The 26,896-nt window shown below is 45.2% G+C and overlaps 1 non-coding gene across 1 annotated transcript; it reads left to right on the top strand.

Moving 5' to 3' along the window:
* The first annotated feature begins 23,368 nt into the window (after positions 1-23,368).
* On the top strand, positions 23,369-23,532 carry LOC116987707. Its single transcript, XR_004415769.1, has one exon. It is a non-coding gene; the product is annotated as a U1 spliceosomal RNA (small nuclear RNA).
* Positions 23,533-26,896: the final 3,364 nt, after the last annotated feature.

Genomic DNA, 26,896 nt, shown 5'->3' with positions numbered 1-26,896 from the left:
GCTTCCAGACAGGAGTGAGCAGTACAGCGCTGATCTCTCTATTGAAAAGCTTGCTCCCATTTGATATATTACTCCCCTGTGTGGCAACAAACTGATGTGAGTTATTTCGAAATTCATTGCAAATTCTATCACGGACGCAGGTTATTATTTTTCTGTGAATCTGTTTATGGATCACAAAGCTATGGCGTTGACAGCACTTAGAACATAGAACTGTACAGAACATGAACAGGCCCTTCGGCCCACAATGTCTGTGTCGAACAGGATGCCAAGACCGTTTCTTATCTACCAGCACTTCCATGTGCCTCTTAAAGGTCACTATCTTATAGAAACATAGAAACATAGAAATTAGGTGCAGGAGTAGGCCATTCGGCCCTTCGAGCCTGCACCGCCATTCAATATGATCATGGCTGATCATCCAACTCAGTATCCCGTACCTGCCTTCTCTCCATACCCTCTGATCCCCTTAGCCACAAGGGCCACATCTAACTCCCTCTTAAATATAGCCAATGAACTGGCCTCGACTACCCTCTGTGGCAGAGAGTTCCAGAGATTCACCACTCTCTGTGTGAAAAAAGTTCTTCTCATCTCGGTTTTAAAGGATTTCCCCCTTATCCTTAAGCTGTGACCCCTTGTCCTGGACTTCCCCAACATCGGGAGCAATTTTCCTGCATCTAGCCTGTCCAACCCCTTAAGAATTTTGTAAGTTTCTATAAGATCCCCTCTCAATCTCCTAAATTCTAGAGAGTATAAACCAAGTCTATCCAGTCTTTCTTCATAAGACAGTCCTGACATCCCAGGAATCAGTCTGGTGAACCTTCTCTGCACTCCATCTATGGCAATAATGTCCTTCCTCAGATTTGGAGACCTCTGCCTCCACCACCACCCCCGGCAGCATGTTCCAGGCCCCCGCCACTCTCTGTGTAAAAAAGTTATCCCACTTTCACACCCACTCCCTACACACTAGAGGCAATGTATAGAGCGCCAATAAGCTTACAAACCCGCACGTCTTTGGGATGTGGGAGGAAATCGGAGCACCTGGAGGAAACCATATGCGGTCAGAGGGAGAACGTGCAAACTCCACACAGACAGCATTGGATGCCAATATTGAACCCGGGTCTCCGGTGCTGCGAGGTAGCAGCTTCGAGTGTACTCGATGGGCCGAATTCTGCTACTATAGCTTATGAACATGTGAATCCAGAGGAGGGGATGTAGGTGGAAGGGGATGGGGGGGGGGGGGGGGCAGGATAATGGGAAATATGGGGCATCGACGCTGAGCTCATTCAGTGATTCCTCCCCTCACACACTTGGGAAATGACAACAAATTGCAATATATCGGTGGAAGCAAATGGAAGTGGAGCAAGACAAATCTATTTCTGACAGGTCAGGTTTGGTCGGATCAATCTACACCTGAGGGGACAACCCGTTAGGGAAGTGGAGCTTCGATTGCGAGAGCTTTCCTTTTTAAAATTATTTACGTTTCAATGCAGTAATGTGTTTACTGATGATCCTGCTTATAAATCAGCGTCACTGTAGCAACAAAGGCCTCTCTTAAGCAGTAAATATTTCAAGTAATTAATATCTCTATTGCCGCCTGTCCCCTGGCATTCAGTGTTGTTTATTTTATTGACCCCTTGGGCTGAAGCCTTCAACGAGTACGTTGGCCAAATGGTCACATTGAAGAGACCAACCAACAACGCCCCAAACTGTGGCCAAAGTCCAGACCCAAACCACTCCTAAGTAATGCACACATCTGGACCAAGATCCACTATCCTCTGTAGGTTCCACTGGCCTCTTTTGAATGGGTCTGGACTCACCCAATGAATCTCCTGCCAAGTGCTTTAAATCTAGTAAAGTACTTAGAAGTGCAGTCATAATTGTAATGTGGAAAACACAGGTGATAGGAGTTGGCTTTGGTTTGGCATCTAAAGTAATAGGTGGCACCTCCACCATTGCGGCACTCCCACCTCGCTGTGACAAAACAGAAAACGCAGGCAGCACCCACAGGTCAGGCAGCATCTGCGGAAAGGGATGTTTTGGGTCTGAGACTCCGAGCCAGAACCTCTGGTTCTGCTTCCAGTACCTGAGTGCTTCTAACATTTTCTGTTTTTATTTCAGGTTTCTGGCATCTGCGATTTTCTTTTTTGCTCTTCCACCTCTTTACTGCACCAAATCGCCAATCTTCAATAATGCCACCATAGTCATAGAGTCACACAGCAAGGAAACAGGCCCTTCGGCCCAACTCGTCCAAGCCAACCAAGATGCATCATCTAGGCTAGCCCCATTTGCCTATATCCCTCTAACCCATTCCTATCCATGTACCCATCCAAATGATTCGCCTGATCCTAAGCCCTCTCAGGATACGCTGATGCTGACGGCATCATAACCGTATCTCAGCACCTTTTTAATTTGGTCATTGTGCTCATAGACTTGAAAAGTTCTATGTATGAGATCTGAACTTGTTTTGGTTTGTCACCATAAGGTGCCACCATCCAAGGGCAATGTTGGAGCTGTCTGAGAGCATGCCTTTCTCTCTTTCTAGCAGCAGAAATCACTGAATGCCATCTGGCAATGGGAACCATGCGATGCCCAGAATCCTGCCTCCCTGGACACCAGGGAGTGACCCAGGAATGGAAACTAGATTCAAATTCCTGCATTTCTCCATTTCTCTTTGACTCTGCAACGTCCCCTTGCCCTATGATCCTCAGAAGACTCCTCCATTTCCAATCCATGGTCCACGTCTTCTATCATTCGCATCATGATCGGCAGCTGGGTCTTTAGGTGTTCCAGTCCTGATCACCACCAAACACTTCGTACTCTCGTTTTCACACCTTCCCCTTTATTATCTCTGTTTCCCTCTCCCCTGATGCACAGTCTGAAGAAGGGCTCGACACGAAACATCGCCAATTCCTTCTCTCCAGAGATGCTGACTGTCCTGCTGACTTACTCCAGCATTTTGTGTCTATCTTCGGCGTAAACCAGCATCTGCAGTCCCTTCCTACACACTTTGTAAACCTCTCTGTCTTCTCTCTGTGCTCCCCTCTTTCAACGAACTCCATGAACATGATGTATTTAACCAAGCTTAAAGGCGTTTGTCCTAATGTCTGCATTTAAACTTGGGCTGAATTTTTACATGCGTGAAACAGTACCGAGAACAGTTAGTCATTCTCCTCTGAAACTCCTTGTGTGAGGGGTGAGAGGGGGAGGAGTGGTGGCTACCATATCAAAGGTGGCAGATACATGCAAGGTGATGTTAGGATTCTATGTACGGCAGTGGGCAGTTTATTTACTAGCCCAGTCACCTTCCAGCTCCCACGACCTCATCTTTGTGAACCCTGGCCAAAGTCGCAACCGATTGTAACTCTTTGGATTCTGCAGTGACCAGAATAACTCAGGAGCCAGAATATCTGCAAGTAAACAGGAGCGGATGCCAGCAGGCAGTCTGGTTAATTCACACTGGCTGCTCGCACAGCTACAAAACCACTGTAAAATTAGCTTTTGCTGTGCTTGAGGCAAAACAAAATTTGGACAAAAATATCAGTATTCCTGCCCTCTGGGTCTCTATCTATCTGTGTGTCTGTCTGTCGGTCCGTCCATTTTCAAAATTGTTCATTGCAGATGGAATTAAAGAAGGATGAAATCTATCTTTAGCTCTGATGCCTTTGATCCAAGTGATCACCTATAGGATCACAGGACGTGGAGGCACAATTAGTTCTCAGCCAGTTCGTCCTTGTGACTCTTTATGAAAACATGGAAACATAGAAATTAGTTGCAGGAGTAGGCCATTCGGCCCATCGAGCCAGCACTGCCATTCAATATGATCATCCTAAATCAATACCCCGTTCCTGCTTTCTCCCCATATCCCTTTATCCCGTTAGTCCTAAGAGCGATATCTAACTCTCTCTTGAAAACACCCAGCGAATTGGCCTTCACTGCTTTCTGTGGCAGAGAATTCCACAGATTCACAACTCTCTGGGTGAAAAAGTTTTTCCCTATCTTAGTCCTAAATGGCCTACCTCTTATTCTTAAACTGTGACCCCTGGTTCTGCACTCCCCCAACATCGGGAACATTTTTCCTGCATCTAACGTGTCCAATCCCTTAAGAATTTTATATGTTTCTATAAGATCCCTCTCATCCTTCTAAATTTCAGTGAATGTAAGCCCAGTCGATCCATTCTTTCATCATATGTTAGTCCCGACATCCCGGGAATTAACCTGGTGAACCTATGCTGCACTCCCTCAGTACCAAGAATGACCCTCCTCAAATTAGGAGACCAAAAACTGCACACAATACTCCAGGTGCGGTCTCACCAGGGCCCTGTACAACTGCTTTAGGACCTCCATGCTCCTAAACTCAAATCATCTCGCAATGAAGGCCAACATGCCATTAGCTTTCTTCACTGCCGGATGTACCTGCATGCTTACTTTCAGTGACTGATGTACAAGGACACCCAGGTCTCCTGGCACCTCCCCTTTTCCTAATCCGACACCATTCAGATAGAAGGGCCTCGACCCGAAACGTCACCTATTCCTTCGCTCCATAGATGCTGCCTCACCCGCTGAGTTTCTCCGGCATTTTTGTCTACCATTCAGATAATATACTGCCTTCTTGTTCTTGCTACCAAAGTGGACAACCTCACGTTTATGACCTGATGTGGCTTTGGAGAGGGTACGGAAAGGATTTATCTAAATGCTGTCTGGATTAGCTATTAGCTGCAATGAGAGGCTGGATGAACTTGGAAACCTGATGGAAGTACTATATAAAACGATGAGAGGCATAGATAGGGTAGGGCAGACAAGCAGCATTTCTGGAGAGAAGGAATGGGTGATGTTTTGATTTTGTTTCTTCAGTGTCTGAAGAAGGATCTGGACCCGAAACGTTGTCCATTCCTTCTCGCCAGAGATGCTGCCTGTCCTGCTGAGTTACAACAGCATTTTGTGTCTATCTTTAGTGTAGTGCTGTGTTCAAGAGTTTAATTGGGTCAGGATCTCGCCTATGCAACTGTGCACAGTTTATGCTCCTACAGCAGGAGCAGGTTTATTCAACAATGTTGCCAATGCTGAGCTGAGTCAGAGTGGAGACTCGGCTCATCTGTGCCAGATACTTCAGTCCTGAGGCACCCAGGGATCGGACACAGAGAGCATGTTCTCCACAGACGCTGCCTGACCCGTTGAGTTACTCCAGCACTGTGTGTCCTTTTGTGTAAACCAGCAACTGCAGTTCCTTTTTTCCACACTTAGAGTTAGGTTTAGGTGTTGGTTTATGATTGTCACATGTACCGATGTACAGTGAAAAGCTTTGTTTTGCATGCTATGCAAACTGATCAGATATACCATCCATAAATACAATCAACCCAAACTCAAGTCTGGAGAAGGGTCTTGACCCAAAATGTCACCCATTCCTTCTCTCCAGAGGTGCTGCCTGTCCCGTCGAGTTCCTCCAGCATTTTGTGTCCATCTTTGGTGTAAACCAGCATCTGCAGTTCCTTCCCACACAAACTCAAGTACAGTAGGGGGAAGATGCAGAGTACAGAGAAGGTTCTCAGCATTGTAGAGCGTTGATTAAAACTTGGCAAATATCACCGCAAACCTTGGAGGGGTCAGACCCAGCTTGTGTGTGGGTCTGTTTGCGGGGCACGTTTCAACTCAGGCGGAACATACAATTTGGCACAGTCTGGAAATTCTGCACTTACTCCTCCCTCAAGTATCCGGGAGGAGAATCAGGGTTAATCCTTGGGGGTCTGTGTTTGTCGAAAAATATAAGTCGCTCACCAGGGAATTGGAACAACCTTGAATTGTACCACAGCCCAGGGAGTGCGCAAAACACCTTTTGTTTGTTTGCAAGCGGTGAATTATGTTCTAGAAGTACTTTATACAGCAGGGAAATGGTTTGATTTAAAACTCCCATCAACAGAGGCCCAGGAAAGGCTCAGGGGCCTCTGACGTAGGTGGCGGGCTCGGTGCCAGGCCTGATGTGATCGCGGGGCCTCCTCTGTCTCTGGTATCGCTGACACTCTCCCTAATGGGGGGGACACGAGTTCCCAGCATCGCCGCCACTGGGTTTGGGTGCTTGTGTTCTGTTTGACACAAGATCATATTAGCAGCAAGCGAGCTGACGAGCTGACAGGTCAGAGAGGCGCCGGGTCAAGGCATGTGTGCAAGTCACCCAAGCACAAAGCAAGACCCGCTGTCTGCTCCTGCAGCACAGTTGCCTAGCAACGCTGCTGCTCTCCTTAGATACCTCTGTTACTGGGTATGGGAAGGGGGGGGGTGGTGGTGGGGTGGAGGGGGGAGAAGAAAGACTTTGGCCATTTGGCAATTTAACAAAACTGTGCCATTTTTGAACAGGAAGTTTTGTGAGCCGGGACACTCCTTCGAGGATAGACACAAATTAGTGGAGTAACCCAGTGGGTCAGACTGCATCTCTGGAGATAAAAGATGCTCCTCATTTTTCTCCAGAGAGAGACGTGGGTGACGTTTCGGGTCGGAATCCTTCTTCAGACTTCACTTCACCTTCACTCCGAAGAAGGTTCCAATCCAAAACGTCACCTATTCTTGTTCTCCAGAGATGCTGCTTGGCCCGCTGAGTTACTCCAGCATTTTGTGTCTATCTTCGGGTAGAAACCACCACTTGCACACTCCTCCAGGGTGCTGTCATGGCATCTCAGTGGCTAGACTCAGCTTAAAGAAATGACACTAAGTGCTGGAGTAACTCAGCGGGTCAGGCAGCATCTCTGCAGAACATGGAGAGATGCCTTTTCGGGTCAGGACTCTTCTTCTAACGGATTGCAGTTGTAGACGTTTGGGAGAAAGCTGGAAAAGAGGTAGGGGAGGGACAAAGCCTGGCGAGTGATGGGTGGACATAGGTGATGGCGGTGGGAGGGAGGGGTGCGGTGTGGAAGGTGGGTGGACAAAGGGCAGAGATGAAAAGACAAAAGGCAGAAGAGATAATTAAGTAAGGAGAAAAGATGCATGAAATGTGAAGCCAGAGGAAATAGATGGGAGGTGAGGAGGGGGGGTGGGCAGTGTACGCATCCAGATTGGATTAAATAATTGTTTTTAAGAAGGAACTGCAGATGCTGGAAAATCGAAGGTACCCAAAAATGCTGGAGAAACTCAGCGGGTGCAGCAGCATCTATGGAGCGAAGGAAATAGGCAACGTTTCGTCCCGAAACGTTGCCTATTTCCTTCGCTCCATAGATGCTGCTGCACTCGCTGAGTTTCTCCAGCATTTTTGTGTACCTTGGTTTAAATAATTGCTGCTTGTTGATGGGAAGGAAGAATAGAAGTGTAGTACAGCACAAATGAGCCCCTACAGCACATCTTGTCTATGCCCACCATGGTATAGGTGCTAATCACATATACCTGCATCTGGCCCATATCCCTCGCCTCCTGTCCTGTTCAGATATCTGTCCAAATACCGATTATATATTGCGATGAATAATTGCAAAAGGATACAGGACTGCCACGAGGGGATTAAACCTGCAGGGTTATGGGGTAGAGTGGAGTAATGGGGAGGACTGTACATTAGTCTAGAGTATTGACAAGGAATTCAAGAGTCAAGCGTATTTAACGGTTATATGTACCAACAATGGGACAATGACATCCTTCCTTTCTGCAGCTGGACAGGCCCATGAATGCAATGATACACAGATAAACATACAATAATCAATAACACAATAAAGCTAAATCATTGGAGACCCTCCGACCTCAATGGAGACCTTCAGACTGTAATCGGACTTTACTGGGCTTTATCTTGCACTGTGCGTTAGTCCCTTTGCCCTGTATCTATACACGGTGCATGGCTTGATTGTAATCATGTATAGTCTTTCAACTGAGTGGTTAGCATGCAACAAAAGCTGTTCACAGCACATCGGTACATATGACAATAAACTAAACTAAACTAAAACAAAATAAACTAATAACTATAATACCTGGTAATATAATAATGCAAAATCAAAGTCTGTAGTACAACCAAAACACAGTCCAGAGAAGATCACTGTTGCTGAGGTTAGTGTTGTGCAGTGTTCAAGAGCCTGATGGTTGTCGGGAAGAATCTGTTCTTGATCCTGGAGGTCATGCTTTTCAGGCTAATGTATCTTCTTCCCAATGGCAGGGGTGAAATGAGAGTGTAGCCAGGGTGGTCCCCTCTGCTCCGCTTTGATAAGATGAGGATAACCATCTGTAAACATAGAAACATAGAAAATAGGTGCAGGAGTAGGCCATTCGGCCCTTCGAGCCTGCACCGCCATTCGATATGATCATGGCTGATCATCCAACTCAGTATCCCATCCCTGCCTTCTCTCCATACCCCCTGATCCCTTTAGCCACAAGGGCCACATCTAACTCCCTCTTAAATATAGCCACCGAACTGGCCTCAACTACCTTCTGTGGCAGAGAATTCCACAGATTCACCACTCTCTGTGTAAAAAATGATTTTCTCATCTCGGTCCTGTAGCAGCAGTTCAGCTCGTAGCTGGAAGATTACACCAACAAGCTGCATCTCCACTCTAGCAAAGTAGCCAGACTTTGGGCATTTTAGGAACAGAACAGTCGCTGTGAAGGAAGGAACGGCAGATGCTAGTTTACACCGAAGACAGACTCAAAATGCTGGAGTAACTCAGCGGGACAGGCAGCATCTCTGGAGAGAAGGAATGGGTGGCGTTTTGGGTCAAGACCGGTCTTGAGCTGAAACATCACCCATTCCTTCTCTCCAGAGATGCTGTCTGTCCCACTGAGTTACTCCAGCATTTTGTGTCTGTCCACAGTCACTGTGTAACTGTACTGACATCCTGTTTATTTACACCATCAGAGTCACTCAGAGTCTAAATGTATAACGTTTGCCTCCATGGCAACAGTGACTGCACCAGAAAACAATTTACTGAAAGCAGATCGTTTTGGGATGTTTCTCAGAGGCGTGAAGGGGTGCTATACAAATGCAAGAAAATTCTTCTCTCCCTCCTCACTGTGTATCTGCTGTAGCAGCTGTTTATTTAAAAGGGTAGGAGCGACTAATTGTGTAACCTCTGTTTGTGATGGAGCAGCTCGTAGTCACGAGTATTGAATTAGCGGTTCGTGAGGAGTGGCTCTGTAGTGACAGTGCTTGATCCAAACCTTCTGCACAGCCTGGGCCATACTTCTGGGTACAGCGATAGGTCTGAAGTCCCAGGACTCAGACGATGATTCTGAACTATCAGCAGGAACTGCGTTGTTGTTTCAGATAGCAACAGAGAGAGGGAGAGAGAGAGAGAGAGAGATAGTCAAGTATGTTTTATTGTCATATATCTCAAATAGAACAATGACATTCTTACTTGCAACAGCACAACAGAATATGTAAACTTAGTACTCTGTAAACAATATAATAAACAAGAAAAAAAGCTGTGTGTGTGTCTATATATATATATATGTGTGTGTGTATATATATATATATTTACACACACACACACACATACACACACGCACGCACGCACGCACACACGCACGCACGCACACACACACACACACACACACACACACGCACGCACACACACACACACACACACACACACACACACACACACACACACACACACACACACACACACACACACACACACAAACAAACAACGAATAATAGTGCAAAAAGACAAAACCAATGCCCCCCAAGTCTATGTCGTTCAGAGCTTATTTGGAGGTTGTAGAGTTTAATAGCCTGATGGATGTAGGAGAGAAGCTGCTCCTGAACCTGAACGTTACAGTTTTCAGGCTCCTCTATCTTCTTCCCGAAGGCAGGAGTGAAATGAGTGTGTGGCCAGGATGGTGTGGGTCTCTGGTGTGGGCAGCAATAACTCCTCAAGCCCACTTTGACATCAGTGATATTATCTGTTATTTTACCCACAACCCCTAATGCAATTACTTAACAGAAATCTATCGGCCTTACATTGACATTCAACTGTCGAACCTGCCTTCAGTAGCAAATGCAGATGAGTGTTCTGAGCTTCTCGTGAAACTGAAAGATCTGGCTCCAGATTCTCGACACAAAGTGCTGGAGGAACTCAGCGGGTCAGGCAGCATCCATGGAGGGCGGCATTAAGGGGTCAGGCCGCTACCTTAGACTGATGAGTTCATTCTCCAGATAAGGTTTTTCTCGGAGACAGAGAAGCAAGCTAGAGTTGTTTTGTCTTGAGCTTCAAAGACTAAAGGGTGATCCGGTTGTAGTATACAAAACATTAGAGGCATGGATAGGGTTGGCAAAATTCAGAATCTTTTTCCAAAGGTGAAAGTGTCAATTACTAGAGGATAGAGCTTTAAGATGAGAGGAGGAAAATCTAATGGATATTTTCTTGGCAAATTCCTTACACTGGAACACAGTTGCCTGAAGAGGTAGAAGCAGATGTCACAGTAACATTTAGGAGGGGAGTTAGGCAGACACAGGGACAGGCAGGAAGGCAGGGATTTGAGGGACATGACAGGGATTTGACTGTTGGCATATCAATTTCCCTCCTAGAATAAATAAAGTTCTATCGTATCGTATTGTATCGTATAGACCACGTGCAAGCAGATAAGCTGGCTTGTATAACTTGGCATTGTGTTCAGCACCGACATTGTGGGCCGATGGGCTTGTTTCCGACCTGGATTATTGTATATACTATACTATTGAATACTACTGTATATTGTATATTCAATGAGAGATAGGTTATGGGGCAGTGAGGATTAAGTAGGGAGTTTCAATGCTTTGCCTGTCGGATACAAGACCACCAATGTAAAAGCTGGAATGGGAGGAGTGTAGATGTCTTATCACAAGAAAGATTGGTGAGTAACACAAATTAGGGAGCAAACATTGAAATCACTTTATTCTCTGATCTTTGACAATTCAGAGTAAAACAACAAGTGAACGAGTGTGCAGCGAGAATATGACTGGCCTCCCAGCAGTTCAAGCATTGGTGTGTACATTTACTTTTGAAATTACCTTGAAACTATTTTAAAGCATGTTGGGCTGTCCTCTTCACTTGTATAGGAAGGAACTGCAGATGCTGGTTCATACCGAAGATAGACTGGAGTAATTCAGCGGGTCAGGCAGCATCTTGAGAGAAAAAGAATAAGTTCTAACCTGAAACGTCACCTATTCTTTTTCCCCAGAGACGCTGCCTGACCAGTTGAGTTACTCCAGCGTTTTGTGTCTATCTGTCCTTTTCACTTGACGGGTTTGTTGGTTAATTGGTCTCCGTGAATTGCCCCTAAGGTGTAGGGAGTGGGTGAGAAAGTGGAATAACATAGAACTAGTGTGAATGGATAATGGATGGTCGGCATGGAATCGGTGGGCTGAAGGGCCTGTTTATATGCTGTGTCTTTCAATCAGTCATTCAAAAAGACAGAGCCAGCAGATTGGGCAAAGGGAGGAAGCTGTGACATAATGAAATAATTCAGAAGTAAGACACATTCAGCAGTAAGGCAAGAAATTAGAATGTGCACTTTCCGCACAGGCAGTCAGAATACATAGATCCAGTGGTTTAAAACATTATGAATAAAAAAAAGCTACTAAGATACAGTAAAGAACAAAATAACAACACCCTGTGTTTATATAGCACCCATACTGGGGCAATATGTCCCAGGATACATAATAGGAGCATTCTCAGGCAGGGATGTAGCTGTTGTCTACCAAGTTGCAACCAAGTCCCTGGCTGCATATCAAGTAGTGAGGCTGGTTTAATGGTGAGCATCACTTGCTCTGGTCTGGTCACTTAAAAACAGCCAAGGGTTTCATTTGCAACAAGGGAGATCACATTTCATCAGCCTGCAGATCCAAAGCCAACAACAACAATTGTAGTGTCAATTTGAAACAACATTAGAAAGGAGGACTTCATGGTTTGGAAGTTCACTCAGGCAATGAAGAACTGCGAACGTGTGTTATTGTTAGGTAATGACTGTGAATGAGGGGTTGATTTATAACTGGCATTGACAAGTGAACTGACACTACTGCACGCTCTTTGGTAATGAGTCAAGATATTTTAACAAATTCACCCAGATGATACTGATGGAGAAGTTTGTGAACCTGAAAACGCGTTTCCGTTGGGGAGGTACACGGAACTCCCAGAGCAAGGAACACTGAGTGATCGCAGCTACGATCTGTCGCAGCCAACTCTGTAAACAGGGCAGGTTTGAGGCAAAAAAACCTGGCTGAGAAAATTTGTGCTGGATTGCAATGAACGCGTTCGAAGTCGAGGTTTGACACGTCGTTGGGATAAGATGGATCGGCACGGTGGCGCAGCGGTAGAGTTGCTTTCTTATAGCGCCAGAGACCCAGGTTCGATCCTGACTATGGGCGGTGTCTGTAGGGAGTTTGTACATTCTCCCTGTGATCGCGTGGGGTTTCTCCGGGTGCTCTAGTTTCCTCCACACTCCAAAGACGTGTAGATTTGTAGGTTAATTGGCTTCTGTAAATTGTCCCTAGTGTGTAGGTTAGTGATAGTATACGGACTGGTCAGCGTGGACCAGTGGCCGAAGGGCCACCCTGTTTCCACGCTGTAACTCTAAAATCTTAAGTCCAATGTAAAGATGTGTTGGTGCATCCAAAGATGGTTGCACTTGTATTTGTTGTGGGGCGAATGCAAAGTTCTCCTGCAACAGGCCCAGATCAATCCCTTGTACCCAAAAATGTTAAACAAATACTTTGAATGAAATAGATCAGCTGGAACAAAACAAAATACAGACACATTGAGTGGTCTATGCCAATATTGGTTTGGTTTAGTTTAGTTTAGTTTAGCTTATTATCATGTGTACCGAGGTACAGTGAAAAGCTTTTGTTGCGTGCTAACCAGTTAGCAGAAAGACAATACATGATTACAATCGAGCCATTCTCAGTGTACAGATACATGATAAAGGGAATAACGTGAATAATGTTTAGAGCAAGATAAAGTCCAATAAAGGCCAAACTGTGAGTTTCCAATTGGGTAGATAGTAGCTCAGGACTGTTCTCTAGTTCTGGTTGTGCCTAAGGCAGATAAAACTATGTGGCTGTGTGGAGATTACAAAGTTGCATTAAATATAACCATTGGAAATATGCACCAATACACAGAATTGGCAGGGAAAATGTTATTCACAAAGTTGGACCCTGCCCACATATACCAATACACGAGCGTTGAGAGAAAGATCCACGGTAGATCTACGATCTATGTTCAATGTTCAGTACCTGATGGACAATGAGCGCAAGAGCCTCCACTCACATGGGAGATATCCCAGCAGAGTCAAGTCTTTACCCGTGAATTTTCATGGATAACATTTTCCGTTAAGTGGATCATTCACTGATTGCCACAAGCACAAGAAGAGGACACGTCTTCTGATCTGGGAGGAATTATTCAGGGGAGTACATGGACACAATTTGAAACTGAAGTAAAGCAAGTTGCATTTTGGCAAAGAAAGAGGGTGTACTTTGGTGTGTAGGTCGAGTGTAATGGCCTACAATTAGTGAAGGGCACAGTGGAGGCCATGAATGATGTGCAAAGCCTGGAGGTATGCTGGGCTATGGTTATTACGGCTATGGATATGAGGATAATGCAACATAATGCACAATGCATCCAAATCCTGCGATGTTCTCAGACCATCAAGGATCATTCTGAGTTTAAATCCAGAACCAAACAATCCAAAAGTTGGTTCAACAGTAAAACCCATGAGGGGATCAAGAAGACTTTGAAAACCTTTAAGTGGATGGACATCTGAAATAGAAAGAAATTTAAAGACATGTGACTTGTTTATGTTGCACAATACTTGTGGCTCTTGATTGAAACTATAAATGAGCGATAGACAAAGATGTCCTGTTAGTAAAGTGGGGAACAGTACATTGTAGTTATGAGTGTGGACATTTTGTGGCCACCTTGGACAGGAGTCTTGTATAGTGTACTTGCTTTGACCAATAACATTGATTGGGAACACAGTATGTGGCGGGGGATAGAAAAAACCCATGTTTGGGTTAAATGTTGCAGCTTACAAATGAACCACAACCTCTTCTACAGGGCACATGCCGAGCTTTTCTACATTGGTGAAGACATTACCATGTTTAAGTCTTGATGTGGAAACAATGAACTGCAGATGCCGGTTTACACAGAAGGGCACAACATGCTGGAGTAACTCAGTGGGTCAGGCAGCATCTCTGGAGTTTAAGTCCTTGGAGTGGAAATCAAACCCATGACATTTTGACTCAAAGTGGGAGGATGCAATGCCACCATCAAGGACACAACCAACTTGTAAAGTAGCACAAAACTTTACCAATAAGTGCGAGTGCCATTTGATTCCCACTTGTTGGCTAACTCTATCTTCTCAACTATCCTCTTCTATTCTCTCCAATCTTGACATCATCCTGTGGTATCGGTCTTGACACTCTCAACGCGGCTTCTCGGGAAAAGACAGCCAAATATTCCATCAACCATTTCTGAAATGACTGATGAAAATTTATGGAGAGAAAGTTGCTTGTTTGGTCCTGGTGTCTTTGTGTGTTAGTTTCACAACAATCCACATTCTTCCAGCACTAATAGTATCAAAGTATGTATGCACAAGGATCTATGGAGTGTGTAATTACACATACACCAGTTATCTTTTCAAGTGCACTGAAATCTCCTGGTGTCTACATAGTTCGACCCTTCGGGAAGAAGGTGCAGGAGCCTGCAAACCATGTTGAAGAACAGCTCCTTCCCAGCACCAACTGGGTTCTTGAACACTGCACAACACTGACCACTACTTCAGCAACTGTAATCTTCCATGGACTGTGTCTTTCAATGCACTGTTATGAATATGTAGTTTTCAGTTATTAGAGTTATAGACTCATTGCGTGCAAACAGGCCCTTCGGCCCAACTTGCCCACACCGGCCATCATGTCCCAGCTACACTAGTCCCACCAGCCCGCGTTTGGCCCAAATCCCTCCCAAACTTGTCCTATCCACGTCCCCGTCTAACCGTTTCTTAAACATTTATTAATGTATTGTATTTTTGATTATTATATATTTATCCGCCACGTGCCACAGCGTTTACGGGCTTGTTAAGCTGCAGCAAGTAAGAATTTCATTGTTCCACTGCCGATACATATGACAATTAATTTCACTCTTGATGTAACGTCGTCCAAAACTGCATGTGGGATCGGAAACGTAGCTGTCTCTGTGGGATTCTGAATATCCTGAACAATCACCGCCAAGAACATCCAGTGCAGGGAGCAACGTCAGTAAATAAAAACATAAACACCCAAAGAATGTTGGCCACGACGTGAGGATAGTGGGGTGACAGGAGATCAGAGCAAATCTTGGAGGAAATTCACATTAGTCCCCAGGTCAGGACAGTGAGGCTCCCTGTCTAATTCACTGCCAGAATAAAAGACGAGAATGCAGACGTGAAGGAAATAGAACACCACGGTGACTTGTTAATCCAGTTTGTGTGAGGGAGCCCCTCCGGACTTTACATCCACCCAATGTCAAGGCATAATGTTTCATGCCATTGGCCCTTCCTCCTGTACTTCCCCAGTACTTATCTGTGAGCTTAAGCAGGCCTGTGTGAACAGATTAGTCAATGGAAGGTTTCAGAAGCCATAAAGCCCCTGGCTGTACCTGAAATTCTCACTTGCACGGAGACTAGCAGGGGTCGATGGTTGAAATTTGCAGCGGTCTCGTTTTTTGGTTCATTGGTTGAAATATATTAACTGGCAAAGGGTTTGAATGACAGTGGTGTTTGACCAGGAGTACATTAAAGACTGACCAAATAGCACTCATCCGAGACTTCTTTTTATCGAGTCCACATCACAAGATTGGAAATTGTTTAGCCAGAGCTGAACACACTTCTCAGCATCTGCATACGATGGCATCTTGTGCTTCTTGTGCTTCTTGCGTGTAGTGGTGGAAAGATTGGTGGAAACAGGGCCGCGACGTGAATGCTCTTTCCTTGACCCCACTTATCCAAGTCAAGGTCAGTTTATTGTTCAAGTACGGTGAGGTACAGGTACAATGAAAATCTAGCGTACAGCAGCATTACAGGCATATAGTCTCAGACAACACACAAAACCAATTATTTAAAAAAAATTTTTTAAAAGAGACTGTAAAATATAATTTGAAATAAATTGAAATAAAAGTCTGTGGTAGTGCGAGTGGTACTCAGCAGTAAAATGGAGACCCAACGAACTGCAGGTTTAGTGGTATGAATATTTATTCCTCTAACTTCAAGTAACCCCGGCATTCCCTCTCTCTCCATCCCTCCCCCACCCAAGTCACACCAGTGTCTCGTTTTCACCCAACATACAGCTAACAACGGCTGTTTCCTTTATCATTGTTACCTTTTAGCATATCTTTCATTCATTGTTCTTTGTCCCTGTACATCATTGTCTATATCTGTCGTTTCCCTTTCCCCTGACCAGTCTGAAGAAGGGTCTCGACCCGAAACCTCACCCATTCCTTCCCTCCGGAGATGCTGCCTGTCCCGCTGAGTTACTCCAGCTTTTTGTGTTTATCTGAGGTTTAGCTTAGTTTAGTTTAGTTTAGAGATACAGTGCTGAAGCAAGCCCTCCTGTCCACTGAGGCCACACTAATCAGTGATCCCCGTACACTAGCACTATCCTGCCCGCTGGGGCCAATTTGCAATTTTTACAATTTATACACCGACCAACCTTTGTGTGAAAAAGTTAGCAAAGTCCTGCTTTGTCTCTGACAATAAGGGAGCTGAGCCAGGCAAGAAGACCAGGATCCATTCCCCGACACCCAGTCAGGTGATTGGGCTGCGTGCTGTCTAAGTGAGACAAGCCCACCTGGGTTTTTGTCTCCCTCACTGGAGCAGCACTTTAAGGAGCGACACCGTGCCTTGATGCCAGTGAATCAGGGAGGAGAAGACCTGCCCAGAGGCACAAGGGGCAGCATATGCTGGAAAGTGGAGCCCACAAGCAAACTGCTGGAGAAACTCAATTCAATTGGAGTTAGGAGGGAGAGATAGAACAGCCATGATTGAATGGTGTAGACTTAATGGGCCGAATGGCCTAATTCTACTCCTATTCCTTATGACCTTAATTCAATCATATGTACTCTTAATTCAATCATATTTTTTACACAGAGAGTGGTGAATCTGTGGAATTCTCTGCTACAGAAGGTAGTTGAGGCCAGTTCATTGGCTATATTTAAGAGGTAGTTAGATGTGGCCCTTGTGGCTAAAGGGATCAGGGGGTATGGAGAGAAGGCAGGGATGGGATACTGAGTTGGATGATCAGCCATGATCATATCGAATGGCGGTGCAGGCTCGAAGGGCCGAATGGCCTACTCCTGCACCCTATTTTCTGTGTTTCTATGTTTCTATGTACCTAGGTAACAGTGAAATTATCTTTGAAGTTTCTTTGAGGTGAAAGGTATTGGGGCAAATTGAGCTGTGGGAGGGATTGGGGAGAGAATGGAGAAAATCCCCCTGGAGCTATTTGCCATACTGTGGTAACCCCGCTTTGGTGAGCCTAGAGTGAGGGCAATGTTGGAATCGATGTGCAGTTATCCCCAATTAACTTGGCAGTACAGAGCGGCACGGTGGCGCAGTGGTAGAGTTGCTGCCTCACAGCGCCAGCGACCTAGGTTCGATCATGACTACGGGTGCTGTCTGTACGGAGTTTGCACGTTCTCCCCGTGACCTGCGTGGGTTTTCTCCCGAGATCTTCGGTTTCCTCCCACACTCCAAAGACGTACAGGTTTGTAAGTTAACTGGCCTGGTGCAAATGTAAAATGATCCCTAGTGTGTGTGGGACAGTGTTAATGTGCGGGGATCGCTGGTCGGTGGGGACTCAGTGGGCCGACGTGCCTATTTCCGCGCTGTATCTCTAAACTAAACCAAAATAAACTAAGTAGTCGAGAGAAGATGACATGCCTTGGCCCAATATATGGGTGGTCCTGAGCCGGAATGAAGGCAAGAACAGATGAAGTCAATCATTGGAAGGTTTAATGCTTAACTGATGTGACGATTGGGGAAGGGTGTAAAAATGTGAATGAAATGTGGCCATACCCCTACAAACTTTGTACTCATGTATCTGTCCTTTAATCAACGTAATTGTGTCCACCTCTATAGCTTCTTCTGGCAGCTCTTTCTAGATATGGACTGGCCTCTAAGTGAAAATGTTGCCCCTGAGCTCCCTGTTAAATCAGTCCCCTCTCAAAAGCCTGTGCCCTCAAGTTTTAGAACCCTCTACCCTTGGAAAAAGACTGTGAGTGTTCACTTTATCCGTGCCCCTCGTGATCTTGTGCACCTCGTTCAGGCAAGTCGCCTGCGTAGTCTAAGGAAAACAATCTCACCCTATCCGACCTCTCCCTTTAGCTCCAGCTTTTTTCATTATCTTTCCCTCTGGAGTTGCAGTCAAAACAATAGTTAAATTAAAATAACGTGGATTATCTCAATCACAGCTCACTTTAGCAGCCCGTTGATGTACATAAATGTCTCTTTAAAATAAAATAGACTGTAACATGATGCATCAAAGTGGCACACAGTTGCCTTCTGAAAGGAATTTGTAAAAGAATTGCAGTCATGTGTTTTTTAACTACACATTTGGAATCGCTGGATTCCTCGAGCATTAAGTCGATGATCTGCACTGATTCATCGCTTTAATAAAAGTCGGTGTGGAATTTCGGGCTGCTGGGAGACGTGCCCTGTAACACCTGCAGCACACAGCAGGCCTGTCCTCCAACAATCCACCTCTAGCTTCCCCCTGAACTGTGATGCCAATAATTGTGGAGGCCTGGCCCGTTGCCACAGGGCTTTCCTTCAGCAACAGCTCAGGCAGAAGGGAGGCTGCTTTGACATTTCGGGCTGTGAAGCATCTTTGGATTGCACTCACTGTCACTTAGTGTGCGTCTCGTCGAGGGCTTTCCTCCGTCCACGGCTGGGTAAGGGCGTGGTGTCAACGAGAGGCCTTCAAATACCAGAGCGGGACGTTGACTCCGTGTCTCAGTGGCAGGGGTTGAGAAGGTGTTTCTGTGATGGAGGATGTGTCAGTGTAAATGAGGGTGATCATTGCCCTGTAGGTGCTCGGAGTAATGTTCACTGTTCATCTTTGGAAATCGCTGCTTGTGGGGGGTAAAATGTGAGTGTGTCCGAGTGTGAGGGCCGGTCAAAGTCTCATCCGTGTGAGTGTGATGTCTGGTGCAAAGTGTGATCCGTGTGAGTGTGATGTCTTGTGCGTCTGGTGTGAAGTCTGGTCCATGTGAGTGTGTCTGGCATGTCTGAGTCTGATGCTGCTGCATCTGACATGATGTCTGGTGTGTAGAAAGGAACTGCAGGTGCTGGTTTATACCGAAGATAGATACAAAATGCTGGAGTAACTCAGCGGGTCCGGCAACATCTCCGGAGAAAATGGAATAACGGTGATGTTTCGGGTAGGAACCCTTCTTCAGACCTCTGATGTCTGGTGTGATGTCTGGTTTGTCTGGGTGCGTTGCCTGGTAGGTTTGGGTGTGATGTTTGGCTTGTCAAAGAGTCACAGAGTCTTACAGTCCTTCGGCTCAACTTGCCCACACCGACCAACATGTCCCTTCTATATTAGCCCCACCTGCCTGTGTTTGGCCCATATCCCTCTAAACCTGTCCAGCCTCTTGTATCTTCCTTGGATCTTCTCTAGTATTCGCTTTGAGTGCTCAACAGAAAATCGAGGATATAGAATTCTTTTGGTGTTTGATTTGCAAATCCATCTGCTTTTGTCTACCTGTTACTTCCCTGTATAGGAGGAGGAGAAGTATCTCTTGGTCACTGGTGGGAGAAGGATGAGAAGGAGTGACTGACTGAGATACTGCTGGGAAAGAGAGAAAGAGAGAGCGGGTGAGAGAAGGAAAATAAGGGTCGATGAGCAGCAGAAAAGAAAGGAAAACAAGAAAGGCAGGGTGGTTTGATGTTGAGGCCATGTGCATCACCCACTGTTTGTCTAGGGATTATGCAACAGATCGCAGTTTCCCAGTGATGTTGTTGAGATGCCTTGTGTTATTCCATATAACGTGAAGATCTCCCCAGGTAGAATTTGACAAATAAACTGAGCCCACTCAGAACCTGGGGCCGATGGAATTTATTCATGCTCATAAGTGATAGGAGCAGAATTAGGCCATTTGGCCCATCAAGTCCACTCCGCCATTCAATCATGGCTGATCCATCATTCCCACTCAACCCCATTCTCCAGCCTCGACTCCTGACACCTGTACTAATCAAGAATCTATCAACGTCCACCTTAAAAATATTCATTGACGGCCTCTGCAGTCTTCTGTGGCAATGAATTCTACAGATTCACCACCCTCTAACTAAAGCAATTCCTCCTCATATTTCTAAAGGTATGTCTGAGGCTATGGCCTCTGGTCCTAGACTCTCCCACCAGCTGTAACATCCTCACCACATCCACTCTATCCAAGCCTTTCACTATTCGGTAAGTTTCAATGAGGTGTCCCCTCATCCTTCTAAACTCTGCACAGTGCACAGTGCAGGCCAACTTCACGTAGCTGGCAAACTGCATCAAGACCAAAGTAATCCTTAAACCTGGAGGCTGAGCTGAAAGGGGTAGAAGGCACCTTCAAGACATGAAGCAGGGAGACAATTAAACATTGATCTACAGAGAGTATGAGGAAAAACCTTTCCACTCAGAGAGTTGTGAATTTGTGGAATTCTCTGCTACAAAAGGCAGCGGAGGCAAATGCACTGGATTTTTTCAAGCGTGCATTCAGAAGGTATTCAGACCCCTTCACTTTTTCCACATTTTGTTACATTACAACCTCATTCTAAAATGGATTACATTCATTTTTTTCTAAATCATCAATCTACACATAATACCACAAAATAACAAAAACAGGTGTTTAGAAATTTTTGCAAAGTAATTAAAAAGAAAGAACTGAAATATCACATTTACATAATTATTCAGACCCCTTAGTACTTTGTTGAGGCACCTTTGGCAGCTATTACAGCCTTCAGTCTTGGGTATGATGCTGCAAGCTTGGCACACCTGTATTTGGGTAATTTTTCCCATTCTTCTCTGCAGATCCTCTCAAGCTGTGTCATGTGTCTTCTGCTCATGGTCCTCTGTACGTGCGGTATTATGTATTTCCCCCCCACTCTTCAGCAAATGGCAACTGAGTCAGGTTGGCTATGGACCAAATTATAATCCTGCTGGTGTACATTGACCATGTACTCCACATGCATGTAACATAGAAACATAGAAAATAGGTGCAGGAGTAGGCCATTCGGTTGGATGATCAGCCATGATCAGCCGTGATCATATTGAATTTACGGTGCAGGCTCGAAGGGCCGAATGGCCTACTCCTGCACCTATTTTCTATGTTTCTATGTTTCTATGTTACATGCATGTTGACTGCCAATCTAGAGAGGCAAACTTTCACACACAGTCTTTTACCCAGGGCAGGGGAATCAAGAACCAGAGGACATGCTTTTAAGGTGAGACTTAATAGGAACCTGAGTAGCAACCTATTCATACAGAGGGTCATGGGCAAATGGAAGGATCTGCCAGAAGACGTACTTGAGGCAGGTACTATAACAGCATTTAAAAGACACTTGGACAGGTACATGGATAGGAAAGGTTTAGAGGGAAATGGGGCAAACATGGGCAAATGTGACGAGTGTAGATGGGGCATGTTGGCCGGCATGGACGAGTTGTGCTAAAGGGCCAATATCTGGCTGCATGACCCTATGGGTCTATTCCTATATCTCCAGACCATTGCGGGTCAGGGCGGATCTCTGTACCTCTCTACGTATCATGGTGTGTCTCTTGAGTTCTCCGTCCATCAGAGTTAGTCACTGGAGATCTCAATGTATCCTGAGAACTCTCTGTGGTCTGGGGTGCATCGATACAAATCTGTGTGTGTGAAAGTATGCCTCCCTAGATTTCTCTTAACGGCTCTCACTAATCTATCAAACATATGGCTCTATCCACATACTCATCTGGCCACTCCATATCAGAGACCCATGTACATAATCATTGTCATATAGCATGGAAACAGGTCCTTCGGCTCAGCTTGTTCATGTCGACCGAGATGCCCCCATCTACGCTAGTTTGTCCCCGTTTGACCTTTATTCATCTAAATCTTTCCTATCCACGTCCCTGTCCAGATTTCTCTCTCCTCCCACCCCCCCACCCTCCCCCCCGCTCTCTCTACAATTTAAAACAAGCTTGTTTTCTCACTTTTCAGTTCAGTTCAGTTTAGTTTATTGTCACGTGTACCGAGGTACAGTATAAAGCGTTAGTCGCCTGCTAACCAGTCAACGGAAAGACAGGAAGGAACTGCAGATGCTGGTTTAAACCAACGATAGACACAAAATGCTGGAGTAATTCAGCGGGACAGGCAGCTTCTCTGGAAAGAAGGAATGGGTGACGTTCCCGCTGAGTTACTCCAGCATTTTGTGTCTATCTGCAAAAGACGATACATGATTACAATACATGATAAGGGAATAACGTTTAGTGCAAGGTAAAGCCAGTAAAGTCCGATCATAGTCCGAGGGTCACCGATGAGGTAGATCGTAGTTTTGGGCTTTTCCAGGCCTGATGAAGGATTGTTGAGCCGGGACATCAGTTCTGTTCTTCTCCCCACGGCTGCTGACTGACCCGGTGAGATCTTTCAGCATTCACCGTTGCCATGCAGTGATGCATGCAGACATGTCGAGATGCGTGCTGACACATGCAGATGTGCAGGGACCTGCTCCTGATAACATGGAGCATGTTAGATACAGGGCATACACACCCAACAACTGATCCTTGAACAAGTTCCAAGGAAAGATTTCCCAGTGATTGTGGTCTGCTTTTAGCTGCACGCTGTTCCTTTCTCTCGAAACATAACTCTCTTGTGAAAGATCACATTGTATTGAATAACAAGTTTGATTTAGGCTAGATTACATTGAATGATTACTGGGCTGTGGTACAAATATTCCGCATTGCTGTGTTTTAAACATGCATGCTGCACAGATCTGGATCTAAGCAGAGTAATTCTTGGCACACCAGCTATTGTTTATCGGAATCTCACAAACTACATTCCTTACTTTGGAAGAAAGCAAATGCTTGGTTTTCTGAATGTTTGGGTCAGGATGGAGAATGGATGTGGGGGAAGAAAACCTGCAAGAGAAGGTGAGGAAGATGAACAAGTTTGTATCATTTCAAGAACATTTGGAAGCACGGAGAGAAAGCAGCTGTAGGATCAGTGAATTGTGAGCATCTGCGTTTAAAGCTGGAAAGGGTACAGAGAACAATTACGAGGATGTTGCCAGGACTTGAGGGCCTGAGCTATAGGGAGAGGTTGGCCAGACTCAGACTTTATTCCTTGCTTGGAGCGCGGGAGGATGAAGGGTGATGTTATAGAGGTGCATAAGATCATGAGATCATGAGTGAATGCACGGAGTCTTTTACCCAGAGCAGGGGAATCATGAACCTACCTGGCAGGGGAGGATTGGTGGTCACGATGACTTATCTCCCATGACAAGGCTATCCCATTGCACTTCATGTGTGCTGATGCCTGTGATGTCCTCATATGTGGGGTACTTGACTACACAATTTGTGGTAGCTGGGGACTGCGTTCGCATTGAAAACAAAGAGGCATCACGGTAGCTCAGCGGTAGAGTTTTTCCCTTAAAGCACCAGAGACCCGGGTTAGATCCTGAGTTAGATGCGGAGTTTGCACGTTCTCCCTGTGACCGCGTAGGTTTTCTCCGGGAACTCCGGTTTCTTCCCACACTCCAAAGACACAGGTTTGTAGGCTAATTGGCTTGGTATAATTGTAAATTGTCCCCAGTGTGTGTGGGATGGTGTAAGTGTGCGGGGATCGCTGGTCGGCGAGGACTCGGTGGGCTCAAGGGCCTGTTTCCACGCTGTATCTCTAAAACTAAAGTAAAAAGTAAAACTAAAAACTAGAAGGCATCATTTTAATATGTGACGTATAAAAATATCCTTTGACTGTGGCTTCAATTGATGTAACAATATCTTTGTTACATTGGTTTAGACTTTAACGATGTTTAAGGCAAATAAATGTAATACAACTGGATCAACTGTTCCCTCATGAACATCATGAAACAATAGTGGAAAGATGTATTGACAACGATGAAATAATGAAGGATTCCGTCTGAAATAACTCATTCATCCTCTTCCAAACACTGAGGCAGTTGTTCATCATTCCCACCAATGTTTGCTCAACTTGTCACTACCCACTCAAAGCCGAGCAACATGGAGCCACAACATTTTGATCCTTGTGTTATCTGTCTTAGAAACCCAGAAATAGTCTTGTTTTCTTTTTAAAAAACAATAATAATCCTGATGTTCCAGCCAATGGAATCTTGCTTTCAATGAGATGAGAAGCAAAAATTATAACACTGGACGTATTACAATCTAAGACATTTAGATCTTTTGCTAATTTTCCTCAACATTTGCATCTTTCTCCTCCTTGACTGTTCAACGGTGAAGTGACCTTAATCTGTCTGTTGAGTTAATAGGGGTTGTATCTCTATTGGTCCTCCATCTGAACTCAACACAGAACATATATTTTTATGCATCACATTACCAAAATGATTTGTTTTGGAGGTGATGTCTTTCTACACACTGCTCCTTAGAGTATGTCCAAACCAAATTCCTAGGAAATCTGTAGTTTGCATTATATTCCAAGGAACAACAAAGTATTAAAAATACGATTCGCATATTTCAGTTGTGGGGAAATGTTTAATCAAGTGTTGATATGGGAACGTCTAAGGGGATGGGTGATAGGGGCATTGGTCCAGAATGGGAAGCAAGTAGCAAATGTGCAGAATCCTGATCTTTGTCCTAACACTGGTGAATCTGGGACCCTCCACATGCTTGTACCCTGAATCTCAGGAACGTCTAAATGTCCATACTCAGTCTCAGCACCCCCGCAGTTAACGCCCCAATGTGTCACCAATGCTGGTGTCATACAAAATAATGCCACGTTTCATCTTGCGCCATTTCATTTAATCGCTGTTGAATGGCATCACAGCCTAAAGCTTTTAAACCCTGTTCTATTTTCCGACAACACTTCTGACTGCTCAGGTGTTATCCCTACCTGTTCCCACTGCAGCATCGAGGGGTGTGAGATACACTCTGTCAGCGGGGCTGGGCAATAACATGATGCCAAAGAAAGTGGAGTATCGGGAGAGATGGAAGTCATTCTTTCCAATCTATTAGTCACTCTTGCCGTCTTTTAGAAGGAGAGGGAGCTGATTTTGCTAATGAAGTCATTCTCTAACGCAGCTCTCCGCCTAAATTATGATCGCGCATCTTTCTCAGCTGTTTCCTATTTATTCAGGCAAACCATTGCCTGCTGGCTTGTCAAGTAGCCTGGTTGCCACAACACTTATCTTGCTGCTGTGAATCATGGCTTGATGCTGGAATGGAAGGCCAGTTCATTTGAGGTGGAGAAGGAGACTCAACTATTTGGCTTCGATCAACTGGAAAATCCCTCATCTCAACAACTCCAGCAAGCTCCACATTTTTTCCCTCAACCTTTTGGTCACCAGTAAGTCAAGAGTGGTTAGTTGTCATTTGCACTAGGAATGGAACAATGAGATTCATACTTGCTGCAGCGTTACAGGCCCATTAAAGCAACAACGCACAGATAAATAATGTACAGTAGTCAATTAGACAATAAATTTGGCGGTCGGAGGAGGGGCCATGAAACGAGACAATAAAGCATTCATTCAAATTAATAATCAGTGGGAAAATATCAAATACCAGAGGGCATAGTATTAAGGCGAAAGGAGCAAAGTTTAAAGGAGATGTGTGGGGCATGTTTTTTTACACAAAGAGACCACCCTCTGTGTAAAAAACTTGCCCTGCACATCTTTCTGAGTGCCAAGGGTGGTGGTGGAGGTGGAGGCAGATACACTGGAGGCGTTTAAGAAGCGTTTAGATAGGCATATGCATATGCAGGTGATGGAGGGATTGGGTTATGTGTAAGCAGGTGGGGGCATTGTGGGTTGAAGGGTCTGTTCCTGTGCTGCACTGTTTTATGTTCTATGTAATATACGATAACCATACCATTTTAGTGCAAATCTGAAGTATGTAGTGCAGTCAAAAACAAAGTCCACAGTAGATTGTTGCTGAGGTAGGGTTATTCACAAGTTCACAAGTTTTAGGAATAGAATTAGGCCATTCAGCCCATTCATGGCTGATCTCTGCCTCCTAATCCCATTTTCCTGCCTTCTCCCCATAACCCTTGACAACAGTTCTAATCAATAATCTGTCTATTTTTGCCTTAAAAATATCCACTGACTCGGCCTCCACAGCCCTTTGTGGCAATGAGTTCCACAGATTAACTACCCTCTGACTAAAGTGGTTGAAAGTGGTTGTGGTTTAAAGTCCTGAGTGCAATTAAGACAGTTCGTAGTTCATTGTTTAGTTGGCGTTTGTAGTGTTCAGTAGTCTGGTGGCTGTAGGGACGAAGCTGCTCCTGAACCTGGACGTTACAGTTTTCAGGCTCCTGTACCTTCTTGCCGATGCTAGCAGCGAGATGAGAGCGTGGCCAGGGTGGTGTGGGTCTTTGATGATGCTGGCTGCCTTTTTGAGGCGGCGTCTCCTGTAGATCTCTTTGATGGTGGGGAGGTCAGTACCCCTGAGGTCAGTCCCATGTGAGTACATTAGACCTGCTGCCTCCTTGAGACGGGCACTCTTCATCCCCGCATTGGCTGATTTAAAACATCCTGCGATAATTCATATTATTCTCACTTTTTGTATCTCACACCTCACTGATACCCTTCACATGACACTGTCACACACCACTCCTGTCTCACAGTATTAGTCCTCAATTTACCCAGTGCTCTTTAGTGCAACACCCCGTTCTCTCCTTGACCTTCTGCATATTTCTTTTCTCACTGCAAGTCTCTGTTAGATCCATTAGACGCAATGATTTAAGGACACAATAGACTCAGGAAGGAAGCAAATGATATCCCATAA

The sequence above is a fragment of the Amblyraja radiata genome, chromosome 25, assembly GCF_010909765.2.
Source record: "Amblyraja radiata isolate CabotCenter1 chromosome 25, sAmbRad1.1.pri, whole genome shotgun sequence".
NCBI classification, from domain to species: Eukaryota; Metazoa; Chordata; class Chondrichthyes; order Rajiformes; family Rajidae; genus Amblyraja; species Amblyraja radiata.
This window is presented reverse-complemented; position numbering and strand designations above follow the sequence as displayed.